A 10,075-nucleotide genomic window follows, 5' to 3' on the forward strand; every position below is an offset into this window, starting at 1 on the left:
GGGGGGGGTGGTGGGTGGTGGTGATGGTGATGGATTATTCATCAAGGTCTTAAAATCTTTCAGAGTGGGTAGAGCTGTTTCGTCTAAAGATTTCTGGTGAAAGAGTTGTATTCGTTGCAAGAGTTGACCGTACTTTAGTGATTTTTCTGTTTCAGACAAATCGTTACGATCCATCAACGATTGCAATTCCTGTTGCAACTTGGACGTCTTGGTCAAATTCGGATGATTGGGAGGCACATATGGGGTCCGTTGTACTTGCCAACGATGGCATTCCATCCATCGTTTCGTAAGGCACTAAAGCTTGTTTTCGTCCCTCCACTCGATTTCAACGGTCTCGTCTGAGATCTTTGGACTCCAGAGGTCCCTTTTATCTTCTTGGTTCCTTTTTATCTTGCTCCCATCAGTCCCCCCAGCATTGTTCCCAATACTCCTTTCAGCAAGGGTCCTAACAAGAGGGACAAAATTCTTCCGCGTTGTACCAACATCTTCATCTTTTGATAAATTTATATTTTCTTTGGACCAATTGGAGACAAACGTGACGATGTTTGGCTAAGCATTCTTCTGGTGGTTAGACAAAGGTATCGTATCTTTCAAGACGTTCAAACAACATTCGCACACGGTATCGATGAAATCTTTGGAGGCGGTTTGAATGAGATCCTTTCGCATGAGTGGAGAAGCTTTGGACAGGACGGACAACATGCCCCCATGTTTGACTAAACGAGGTGTCAGTTCTTTCCTTTTCTTTCCTTTGGGGATAGAAGAGGGATGGCTTCTTTGGGTGACATCTATGGGTTTTCAGGATCACAAAAACAATGATTCCCATTCTTTGCCTCAGGTCTTTTTTGTACTGGAACGCTTAGCCACTGATTTTCTTTATGTCATGTCAACTTGATGACAGTCATCACGCGTCGTGGAGGGATTCGCAACGGAATAAATCAGGACAGTCTTTGCTTGGACAAATCCAGTAAACTCTGTAACATGCCAAATCTCTCTTGGACTTTGATTTTGGGGGCAGGTACTTTGTCAAAAGCTGCTACTGCAGCTAAAGAGGAGAAGGGTGTCACCGTTGGAGAAGTTCTTGGAGACTCGGGTTTCCATTGTTTCATCAACTGAGGAAGAACGGGTGTCAAATTGGGTTTGGCAGGCATCACCAACAACGGAGAAGTGGAAGAACCTAAGGTTACTGGAGACTCGGTCACAGTCGCTGCAGGTCGTGGTTTGCGAATGTAAGGATACGTCCTGTTCGAAGCACCTCTCTTGTAGGTAGTAGCTGTTTTCTGTGGTCTTTTCTTGGGACTTTTCTTTTTCTTTTTCTGTGGGCTTTTCTTTTTGGGGGGCTGTGACCTGGTCTTGACACTGTTTCTCTTTTTCTTCTTTGGGGCTCGCTTCACATTTGAGAGTGACTTTTTTCATGGGATATTATAGGTCATTTCTTTGTGTGCATAAATCCAATTTACATGAGATATGCCATGATCCGTCATACCGTAGCAATAAGTGAAATTATTATATAAAATATTTAACTGTAAGGCATCTATATGCTTAATACGACAGGATAACTGCCACTAAGATGCGATGGGGTAGGAAACTATTGTTGTTAAAATCTATAGTAAGCTATCCAAATGAGATGATCCTGTTTTTCAATGTTTATTTATTCCTGTAACATTTTGTTAAGAAATACCAATCAGTCAGCCCCGGTGGCGCAATCGGTTAGCGCGCCGTACTTATAGACAGTATCCTAGGCGATGCGGAGGTTGTGAGTTCGATCCTCACCCGGGGCAACGATCATTTTTAATGAAAAAATCCATTACCTATCATTACGCCAATATATTATATTTACATATTCTGATATATTTCGCATATTGTATGGGTAATCGGGAAAGGCAACAGGCATCGGTTAATTAGGAGTGTTTTCCATTTAATTTCCTTGCATCACCTAGTCATTTTGAACCTTTAATTTGAGTTAGTCATTTTAAATTGCTACTATTCCTCCTATGTGTTAAATGAGGTTGGCTACTGCACATTTTGACACTTGTTTCAGACATCAAACATAAACCTGAATACACACGCACAATGAAGGCGCAGGGACGCTCGCAAAGATATTGAAAACTGCATACATCTAATGTAGTCTTACTCTTCTGCCAGGAACGAGAGGTCTCTGAGGTTCGAGGCCACTCGCCTACCCCAAAGAGTCAGATGCCTTCCGATACGTCGAACACTTCCAATATGGATGGTTGCAAGTTCTCTAACAGTACATGCCACGAAGAGAAACTGGTGGCCCGCATCAGTGAAGCATTTAAGGCATTTCTGTCGTAGAAGAGAAAGGTGCTCACACGTTTAGTCCCGACTGACGATGAACAACATGCATCGTCTTCTTTGGAGGATTAATTTAATGCTGTGCAAAACTGTGCTTCTTATGGATCTACCTCCTTACTCTCTGCGCCCATTTCATACCATATTCCTGCCAAACTCATGGAAAGAAATGTAGCAAGATGAGTCTACTGACTAGACGTTGTTGTTGTCAAACCTTCGAGGTTGGAAATCCACGATCTGTTATTTAAGTGGATGAAGAAAACAAAGTGTTCTGCCTATCGTGACTTGCATGTGACCACGATTTAAGATATCCAACTATGGAAAAGTTCATTCTTCGTTTTGCAACCGCTCATGGCAAACGATCCCACACATTACCACACAAATTGAATGTTCTAAAGAAACATAATTTTGCATTCCGGACGTTTGTGTATCTAATTGCGCTTGCCACGACTGTGTTCATCAACCTTTATTTCCTTACTGTCGGAATTGTCGTGTGTCCCAAGTTGGATAACAAACAATACTTTGTTTGCTCATAAAAGTAGAATAGGGTTATTACGATATTTACTATGAAGGGGTTGAGGTTTAAATGCTGAATTTCAAAGAAAGAAAAACTCTAAGACTGTTTACATATTCCAGATATTATTTGATATCTTTAAAATTTCCATTCAAGCAAGAATTAAAAAAGCAATACAACAATATGACTTAATATGGAGTAAAATCCAAACTAAATAGTATACGAATTGATCAAAATACTGATTCTAATTATTCACAATATGCAGTATCTATTTACATTGTTTCAATTTCTTTTCTTCTGTCAAATTTTCTTTTTCTTTCATTTTTGTTTCTCTCGTCATGCATCCAAGTTTGTTAATTAAGACAATGATTTTCTAAACCATTTTAGGTTTATAGCTTATATCGGCATGGTATTGGGCTCAGCATAGAAGGGATTTTCTGGTTGACAAAATATTGCTGGTCTTTGCACTGCATACTGTTTGTAAATAGCAATATTATTTGCTGTTCATAATGGGTTTATATATATATATATATATATATATATATATATATATATATATATATATATATATATATATATATATATATATATATATATATATATATATATATATATATATATATATATATATATATATATATATATAACACCATCACCCCATGCACCAAACCCATTGTTACATGTTGGTTTGGTTATTGTTATCAAGAGGATGATAGACCACGGAGATACTGCGCGGATCGAGTAAATAATAAAATAAAAAACGAAATAGAATAAATTGAGACCTGAGCAGAGATATAGAATAAAACAAAACAAGCCTCAGAATGCAGAATAAAAGAATATAATCAATTATAAAAGCAAAAGGAAATGGAACATGACATTTGAATGATACACTTTCTTAGAAATAATTACTAAGTTTTTAAAAATATAATTAACCATTCTGTTCATACCAATAATAGAAATCTCTTCTCGCCTAGCATGCCTGCATAACTTGGTTGCTTGCCGGTCCTTCCAAATTCAACGTCGGTCACAGGTTAGAGTAGAAAGATATTCTCTCTCTCCCTTTCTTTCTCTCTCACTCTCTCTCACTCTGTCTCAGACTCTCTCTCTCTCTCTCTCTCTCTCTCTCTCTCTCTCTCTCTCTCCCAGCCTTCTATCGGATCATCAAGCATAATCTGGCCGTCTCCTTCCTTTGCTCACTGTATCGGTGTATGGAAATATTTTGCTTTTAAAATAAGTAAGAGACAAAGTAGATATTTGGCAGTTTTTTCCTCTGGGATCGAACCTCATGATCTCTCTCATTACGTCAGATATCGTCATGTCGTAATTCAACAGAAATTAAGCCTAATATGTGTCAGTTCGCAGCCTGACAGCAGATACAAACACCCTAGAAGTCAGTAGTAGTGGTGGCAGTGGAGGTGCTAATGAGATGGCTTTGGTCTTCTTTTCATTTTCACTTCTGGTTTCTCCTCATTCTTTTTCACTTCTGTCGAATGAGGAGTGGACATCATCTTTTTAATGCAAGCTTTCAGTTCTTCTCGTTGGGGTGTGTGGGGGAAAGCGGCAACAAGGACACTGCAATCTTGCTAGGAATGGGAGCTGCTGACGGTGCTTGAAAACTTCTCGTACCTGTTCTTCATCAGGCATTCGTGGGGCTGCGTCTGTCTTGACCACTGGGGTGGTGGTGGGTGGTGGTGATGGTGATGGATTATTCATCAAGGTCTTAAAATCTTTCAGAGTGGGTAGAGCTGTTTCGTCTAAAGATTTCTGGTGAAAGAGTTGTATTCGTTGCAAGAGTTGACCGTACTTTAGTGATTTTTCTGTTTCAGACAAATCGTTACGATCCATCAACGATTGCAATTCCTGTTGTAACTTGGACGTCTTGGTCAAATTCGGATGATTGGGAGGCAAATATGGGGTCCGTTGTAATTGCCAACGATGGCATTCCATCCATCGTTTCGTAAGGCACTAAAGCTTGTTTTCGTCCCTCCACTCGATTTCAACGGTCTCGTCTGAGATCTTTGGACTCCAGAGGTCCCTTTTATCTTCTTGGTTCCTTTTTATCTTGCTCCCATCAGTCCCCCCAGCATTGTTCCCAATACTCCTTTCAGCAAGGGTCCTAACAAGAGGGACAAAATTCTTCCGCGTTGTACCAACATCTTCATCTTTTGATAAATTTATATTTTCTTTGGACCAATTGGAGACAAACGTGACGATGTTTGGCTAAGCATTCTTCTGGTGTTTAGACACAGGTATCGTATCTTTCAAGACGTTCAAACAACATTCGCACACGGTATCGATGAAATCTTTGGAGGCGGTTTGAATGAGATCCTTTCGCATGAGTGGAGAAGCTTTGGACAGGACGGACAACATGTCCCCATGTTTGACTAAACGAGGTGTCAGTACTTTCCTTTTCTTTCCTTTGGTGATAGAAGAGGGATGGCTTCTTGGGGTGACATCTATGGGTTTTCAGGATCACAAAAACAATGATTCCCATTCTTTGCCTCAGGTCTTTTTTGTACTGGAACGCTTAGCCACTGATTTTCTTTATGTCATGTCAACTTGATGACAGTCATCACGCGTCGTGGAGGGATTCGCAACGGAATAAATCAGGACAGTCTTTGCTTGGACAAATCCAGTAAACTCTGTAACATGCCAAATCTCTCTTGGACTTTGATTTTGGGGGCAGGTACTTTGTCAAAAGCTGCTACTGCAGCTAAAGAGGAGAAGGGTGTCACCGTTGGAGAAGTTCTTGGAGACTCGGGTTTCCATTGTTTCATCAACTGAGGAAGAACGGGTGTCAAATTGGGTTTGGCAGGCATCACCAACAACGGAGAAGTGGAAGAACCTAAGGTTACTGGAGACTCGGTCACAGTCGCTGCAGGTCGTGGTTTGCGAATGTAAGGATACGTCCTGTTCGAAGCACCTCTCTTGTAGGTAGTAGCTGTTTTCTGTGGTCTTTTCTTGGGACTTTTCTTTTTCTTTTTCTGTGGGCTTTTCTTTTTGGGGGGCTGTGACCTGGTCTTGACACTGTTTCTCTTTTTCTTCTTTGGGGCTCGTTTCACATTTGAGAGTGACTTTTTTCATGGGATATTATAGGTCATTTCTTTGTGTGCATAAATCCAATTTACATGAGATATGCCATGATCCGTCATACCGTAGCAATAAGTGAAATTATTATATAAAATATTTAACTTTAAGGCATCTATATGCTTAATACGACAGGATAACTGTCACTAAGATGCGATGGGGTAGGAAACTATTGTTGTTAAAATCTATAGTAAGCTATCCAAATGAGATGATCCTGTTTTTCAATGTTTATTTATTCCTGTAACATTTTGTTAAGCAATATCATTCAGTCAGCCCCGGTGGCGCAATCGGTTAGCGCGCCGTACTTATAGACAGTATCCTAGGCGATGCGGAGGTTGTGAGTTCGATCCTCACCCGGGGCAACGATCATTTTTAATGAAAAAATCCATTACCTATCATTACGCCAATATATTTTTTTTTTACATATTCTGATATATTTCGCATATTGCATGGGTAATCGGGAAAGGCAACAGGCATCGGTTAATTAGGAGTGTTTTCCATTTAATTTCCTTGCATCACCTAGTCATTTTGAACCTTTAATTTGAGTTAGTCATTTTAAATTGCTACTATTCCTCCTATGTGTTAAATGAGGTTGGCTACTGCACATTTTGACACTTGTTTCAGACATCAAACATAAACCTGAATACACACGCACAATGAAGGCGCAGGGACGCTCGCAAAGATATTGAAAACTGCATACATCTAATGTAGTCTTACTCTTCTGCCAGGAACGAGAGGTCTCTGAGGTTCGAGGCCACTCTCCTACCCCAAAGAGTCAGATGCCTTCCGATACGTCGAACACTTCCAATATGGATGGTTGCAAGTTCTCTAACAGTACATGCCACGAAGAGAAACTGGTGGCCCGCATCAGTGAAGCATTTAAGGCATTTCTGTCGTAGAAGAGAAAGGTGCTCACACGTTTAGTCCCGACTGACGATGAACAACATGCATCGTCTTCTTTGGAGGATTAATTTAATGCTGTGCAAAACTGTGCTTCTTATGGATCTACCTCCTTACTCTCTGCGCCCATTTCATACCATATTCCTGCCAAACTCATGGAAAGAAATGTAGCAAGATGAGTCTACTGACTAGACGTTGTTGTTGTCAAACACCTTCGAGGTTGGAAATCCACGATCTGTTATTTAAGTGGATGAAGAAAACAAAGTGTTCTGCCTATCGTGACTTGCATGTGACCACGATTTAAGATATCCAACTATGGAAAAGTTCATTCTTCGTTTTGCAACCGCTCATGGCAAACGATCCCACACATTACCACACAAATTGAATGTTCTAAAGAAACATAATTTTGCATTCCGGACGTTTGTGTATCTAATTGCGCTTGCCACGACTGTGTTCATCAACCTTTATTTCCTTACTGTCGGAATTGTCGTGTGTCCCAAGTTGGATAACAAACAATACTTTGTTTGCTCATAAAAGTAGAATAGGGTTATTACGATATTTACTATGAAGGGGTTGAGGTTTAAATGCTGAATTTCAAAGAAAGAAAAACTCTAAGACTGTTTACATATTCCAGATATTATTTGATATCTTTAAAATTTCCATTCAAGCAAGAATTAAAAAAGCAATACAACAATATGACTTAATATGGAGTAAAATCCAAACTAAATAGTATACGAATTGATCAAAATACTGATTCTAATTATTCACAATATGCAGTATCTATTTACATTGTTTCAATTTCTTTTCTTCTGTCAAATTTTCTTTTTCTTTCATTTTTGTTTCTCTCGTCATGCATCCAAGTTTGTTAATTAAGACAATGATTTTCTAAACCATTTTAGGTTTATAGCTTATATCGGCATGGTATTGGGCTCAGCATAGAAGGGATTTTCTGGTTGACAAAATATTGCTGGTCTTTGCACTGCATACTGTTTGTAAATAGCAATATTATTTGCTGTTCATAATGGGTTTATATATATATATATATATATATATATATATATATATATATATATATATATATATATATATATATATATATATATATATATATATATATATATATATATATATATATATATATATATATATATATATATATATATATATATATATATATATAACACCATCACCCCATGCACCAAACCCATTGTTACATGTTGGTTTGGTTATTGTTATCAAGAGGATGATAGACCACGGAGATACTGCGCGGATCGAGTAAATAATAAAATAAAAAACGAAATAGAATAAATTGAGACCTGAGCAGAGATATAGAATAAAACAAAACAAGCCTCAGAATGCAGAATAAAAGAATATAATCAATTATAAAAGCAAAAGGAAATGGAACATGACATTTGAATGATACACTTTCTTAGAAATAATTACTAAGTTTTTAAAAATATAATTAACCATTCTGTTCATACCAATAATAGAAATCTCTTCTCGCCTAGCATGCCTGCATAACTTGGTTGCTTGCCGGTCCTTCCAAATTCAACGTCGGTCACAGGTTAGAGTAGAAAGATATTCTCTCTCTCCCTTTCTTTCTCTCTCACTCTCTCTCACTCTGTCTCAGACTCTCTCTCTCTCTCTCTCTCTCTCTCTCTCTCTCCCAGCCTTCTATCGGATCATCAAGCATAATCTGGCCGTCTCCTTCCTTTGCTCACTGTATCGGTGTATGGAAATATTTTGCTTTTAAAATAAGTAAGAGACAAAGTAGATATTTGGCAGTTTTTTCCTCTGGGATCGAACCTCATGATCTCTCTCATTACGTCAGATATCGTCATGTCGTAATTCAACAGAAATTAAGCCTAATATGTGTCAGTTCGCAGCCTGACAGCAGATACAAACACCCTAGAAGTCAGTAGTAGTGGTGGCAGTGGAGGTGCTAATGAGATGGCTTTGGTCTTCTTTTCATTTTCACTTCTGGTTTCTCCTCATTCTTTTTCACTTCTGTCGAATGAGGAGTGGACATCATCTTTTTAATGCAAGCTTTCAGTTCTTCTCGTTGGGGTGTGTGGGGGAAAGCGGCAACAAGGACGCTGCAATCTTGCTAGGAATGGGAGCTGCTGACGGTGCTTGAAAACTTCTCGTACCTGTTCTTCATCAGGCATTCGTGGGGCTGCGTCTGTCTTGACCACTGGGGTGGTGGTGGGTGGTGGTGATGGTGATGGATTATTCATCAAGGTCTTAAAATCTTTCAGAGTGGGTAGAGCTGTTTCGTCTAAAGATTTCTGGTGAAAGAGTTGTATTCGTTGCAAGAGTTGACCGTACTTTAGTGATTTTTCTGTTTCAGACAAATCGTTACGATCCATCAACGATTGCAATTCCTGTTGTAACTTGGACGTCTTGGTCAAATTCGGATGATTGGGAGGCAAATATGGGGTCCGTTGTAATTGCCAACGATGGCATTCCATCCATCGTTTCGTAAGGCACTAAAGCTTGTTTTCGTCCCTCCACTCGATTTCAACGGTCTCGTCTGAGATCTTTGGACTCCAGAGGTCCCTTTTATCTTCTTGGTTCCTTTTTATCTTGCTCCCATCAGTCCCCCCAGCATTGTTCCCAATACTCCTTTCAGCAAGGGTCCTAACAAGAGGGACAAAATTCTTCCGCGTTGTACCAACATCTTCATCTTTTGATAAATTTATATTTTCTTTGGACCAATTGGAGACAAACGTGACGATGTTTGGCTAAGCATTCTTCTGGTGTTTAGACACAGGTATCGTATCTTTCAAGACGTTCAAACAACATTCGCACACGGTATCGATGAAATCTTTGGAGGCGGTTTGAATGAGATCCTTTCGCATGAGTGGAGAAGCTTTGGACAGGACGGACAACATGTCCCCATGTTTGACTAAACGAGGTGTCAGTACTTTCCTTTTCTTTCCTTTGGTGATAGAAGAGGGATGGCTTCTTGGGGTGACATCTATGGGTTTTCAGGATCACAAAAACAATGATTCCCATTCTTTGCCTCAGGTCTTTTTTGTACTGGAACGCTTAGCCACTGATTTTCTTTATGTCATGTCAACTTGATGACAGTCATCACGCGTCGTGGAGGGATTCGCAACGGAATAAATCAGGACAGTCTTTGCTTGGACAAATCCAGTAAACTCTGTAACATGCCAAATCTCTCTTGGACTTTGATTTTGGGGGCAGGTACTTTGTCAAAAGCTGCTACTGCAGCTAAAGAGGAGAAGGGTGTCACCGTTG

The 10,075-nt window shown here is 39.4% G+C and overlaps 2 non-coding genes across 2 annotated transcripts; both read left to right on the forward strand.

The window, feature by feature from the left end:
* Positions 1 to 1,688: 1,688 nt before the first annotated feature.
* Trnai-uau (transfer RNA isoleucine (anticodon UAU)) lies at positions 1,689 to 1,778 on the forward strand. Its single transcript is given in 2 exon segments — positions 1,689 to 1,726; positions 1,743 to 1,778. It is a non-coding gene; the product is annotated as a tRNA-Ile (tRNA).
* A 4,405-nt stretch (positions 1,779 to 6,183) lies between these two features.
* On the forward strand, positions 6,184 to 6,273 carry Trnai-uau (transfer RNA isoleucine (anticodon UAU)). The gene is given in 2 exon segments: positions 6,184 to 6,221; positions 6,238 to 6,273. It is a non-coding gene; the product is annotated as a tRNA-Ile (tRNA).
* The last annotated feature ends 3,802 nt before the right edge of the window (positions 6,274 to 10,075 follow it).

This window comes from Sinohyriopsis cumingii, unplaced genomic scaffold (genome assembly GCF_028554795.1).
Source record: "Sinohyriopsis cumingii isolate HCF-2022 unplaced genomic scaffold, ASM2855479v2 utg002126l, whole genome shotgun sequence".
NCBI lineage: Eukaryota > Metazoa > Mollusca > Bivalvia > Unionida > Unionidae > Sinohyriopsis > Sinohyriopsis cumingii.